The following is a 3665-nucleotide window of genomic DNA, read 5'->3' as shown; positions in this document are numbered from 1 at the left end:
TTTATCCACACTGAGCTTACGTTTTAGAAATTTTGTTTTTGAAACTGAATTAACAAGCAATAGAGCTGTAATGAAAAACCACTTGACTCGCTAAGAGCCTTGTTGAGGAAATCAATATAAAGTTGATAGTAGCTACGACCTCAATTGTGAGCAGAGGAAACCTCTCTTAGTAGCCATGACTTCAATTATGAGCAGAAGAAACCTCTTTTAGTAGCCATGACCTCAATTGTGAGTAGAGGAAACCTCTTTTAGTAGCCCTGACCTCAAAAATTCATCTGCACATCGCTAACTTTAGTCCAAAATGGAAAATATAAGGAGAACTATTTATCCACACTGAGCTTACGTTTCAGATATTTTGTTTTTGAAACTGAATTAACAAGCAATAGAGCTGTAATGAAAAACCACTTGACTCGCTAAGAGCCTTGTTGAGGTAATCAATATAAAGTTGATAGTAGCTATGACCTCAATTGTGAGCAGAGGAAACCTCTCTTAGTAGCCATGACTTCAATTATGAGCAGAAGAAACCTCTTTTAGTAGCCATGACCTCAATTGTGAGTAGAGGAAACCTCTTTTATTAGTCATGACCTCAATTGTGAGTAGAGGAAAACTCTTTTAGTGGTCATGACCTCAATTGTGAGTAGAAGAAACCTCTTTTAGTAGCCCTGACCTCAAAAATTCATCTGCACATCGCTAACTTTAGTCCGAAATGGAAAATATAAGGAGAACTATTTATCCACACTGAGCTTACGTTTTAGAAATTTGGTTTTTGAAACTGAATTAATAAGCAATAGAGCTGTAATGAAAAACCACTTGACTCGCTAAGAGCCTTGTTGAGGTAATCAATATAAAGTTGATAGTAGCTATGACCTCAATTGTGAGCAGAGGAAACCTCTCTTAGTAGCCATGACTTCAATTATGAGCAGAAGAAACTTCTTTTAGTAGCCATGACCTCAATTGTGAGTAGAGGAAACCTCTTTTATTAGTCATGACCTCAATTGTGAGTAGAGGAATTCTCTTTTAGTAACCCTGACCTCAATTAAGAGCAGAGGAAACCTTTTTAAATAGCCATGACCTCAGTTGTGAGCAGAGGAAACCTCTTTTAGCAGCCATGACCTCAATTGTGAGTAGAAGAAACCTCTTTTCAAAGCGACGACCTCAATTCTGAGTAGAGGAAAACTCTTTTACTAGGCATGACCTGAATTGTTTGTAGAGGAAACCTCTTTTAGTAGCCATGACCTCACTAATGAGTAGAGGAAACCTCTTTTGGTAGCCATGACCTCTATTGCGAGCAGGGGAACCTCTTTTAGTGGCCATGATCTCAATTGCGAGTAGAGAAAACCTCCCTTAGTAGCCATGACCTCAAATGTGTGAGTAGAGGAAACCTCCTTTAGAAGCAATGACCCAACTCTAAATAGAGGAAACCTATTTTTAGTAGCCATGACCTCCATTTTGAGTAGGGAATAACTCTTTTACTAGCTATGACCTCAATTGTTTGTAGAAGAAACATCTTTTAGTAGCCATGACCTCACTTGTGAGTAGAGGAAACCTCGTTTAGTAGCCATGGACTCAATTGTGAGCAGAGGAAACCTCTTTTAGTAGAAATGACCACAATTGCGAGCAGAGAAAACATCCTTTAGTAGCCCTGACCTCATTTGTGAGTAGAGGAAAACTCTTTCAGTAGCAATGACCTCAATTGTGAGTAGAGGAAACCTCTTTTAGTAGCCATGACCTCAATTTTGAGTAGAGGAAACCTCTTTTATTAGTCATGACCTCATATGTGAGAAGCGAAAACCTCTTTTAGTTGCCATAACCTCAGTTACGTGTAGAGGAAACTTCTTTTAGTAGCCATGACCTCAATTGTCAGTAGAGGAAACCTCTTTTAGTAGCCATGACCTCAATTGTGAGCAGAAGAAAGCTGTTTTAGTAGATAAGACCTCCAATGACGCAGACAGTATGTAATCTACGGTTCCTCCAACAACAGAGCCATGAAGAAAGTCAAGTACAGAGACAACAGCACGTATCGATTACGTTTTCATATTGGATCTTTTCTGGAGAAAAATACAAATTTACTGTTTCGGTTCAAATTTTTCTCGATACTTTCGAAACTTTTTGGTCTAAAATGCATAAAAACTTGCAGGAAGTACCTATTATAAACAGATGGTTGAGTTTAGTTTAGGTGCTATATTTTGTATTTATTCTGTTGTGTAAATCACTTTTTTTCTTTGATTAACTTTTCGCAAAAAGTTTTGTGCTCATGCTTAGTTTTCTCAATTTAAATACCACGTATTGTTTTCCAGATGGTGCATAAGATGTTTTTCAATTAGTGAACTTTTTATGGGTTTTAAGCAAACAGTGGCGATTTCCACCCTTAATTGAATTTTAAGTCTAAAAACTTTAATTTTGCAGAAAGAACTGACCAAATCTTGTGAACATAATGTTTTTTCATAGTTTATGTCGTAAAACCACGCGTTTAGTCGTAAAAACACATAAAATAACTTTTAATTAGAAGATATGAAATAGGGAGGAGGGGAGGGGCTGGTAGAAGAAGAACAAGAAGGTTTTATTTCTGAAGAAATACTGGTTAAAAACAACTAAGCACTTGTATTTTTAATATATAGATACATACGACAGATACCTCCGAGAGCACAGCCAACTAACACATACACTGGGGTTGCGCCCGACTGCCCTTTACACAAAATTGACATTAGCAAACTCATTCAGTCCGCAACAAGTAATATAAAGTAAAATTGAGGAAATTGAAAGTAATTTGGTAATAATTATTCTAAGTTAGTCCTAGTTTTCATCTTTTCCTAATTGAAGATCTTATGGGTAGCTGAACATCTTATAAAACAGCCGTCTGAGCAAACCGATCTAATACACTTTAGATTGTGTCACAAGATAAAGAAAATTTTCCCAGAATTTTACGCAAAGAACTTTTTTGGCCCTCAAAATAGCCTATCGTAGGACCTCGTTCCCGGTTTAATTGAACATCCTGAAATTGTTGACTCTTTGGTTATTGCGTCTACTAACACGGCCATATCTGTATAGACTCCAGAACTCCAGCTAGGCAAGATGGAGGTTTTTTAGACAGCGGACACCTAACTGAACCCATGCGGCTGTAACCAGTGAACAAGTCCAAAGTGTGAAAGTGATAGATCGCTTAAAAGATCGCTTTATCTTAGAAAACAGCATCTTTTCCACGTTTGTTTTTTTTACTATTTAATTTTAATTAGATCTGAGTTGAACTTAAGACAATATCACACTGGGTTTTTTTACCAATTGTTGCATCTCAATTAGTTTGGATTCAGTTTGTATCTTTTAAACTGAACCCAAACTAATTGTATGCAATTGTTGGTGAAAACCCAAAATGGCATTGTCTTTTGTTCAACTCAGATCGATTTCAAGTAAAAAAATATGGAAAGCATGCCGTTTTCTAAGATGAAGAGATCTTTTAACCAATGTGTTTTTTTTTAAAGTTGAGTTTCCTTCAAGCTTTGCGACTCCTAAGGGACCAAAACGTTTTCTGGTAACAAATTGAACAGCTTAGATCTGCATTGTTAAAACGAGTACTATTGCATACTATTTCTGGATCAAAGTATTTTCAAAAGCCATTTTTCGATGATCTGGTATTTCGATTATAATCAATGAATTCAAATAAAATATTT

This window comes from Symsagittifera roscoffensis, unplaced genomic scaffold, assembly GCF_963678635.1.
Source record: "Symsagittifera roscoffensis unplaced genomic scaffold, txSymRosc1.1 SCAFFOLD_54, whole genome shotgun sequence".
NCBI lineage: Eukaryota > Metazoa > Xenacoelomorpha > Acoela > Convolutidae > Symsagittifera > Symsagittifera roscoffensis.
The sequence above is the reverse complement of the archived record's forward strand: the minus strand, read 5'-3'. Positions refer to the sequence as shown.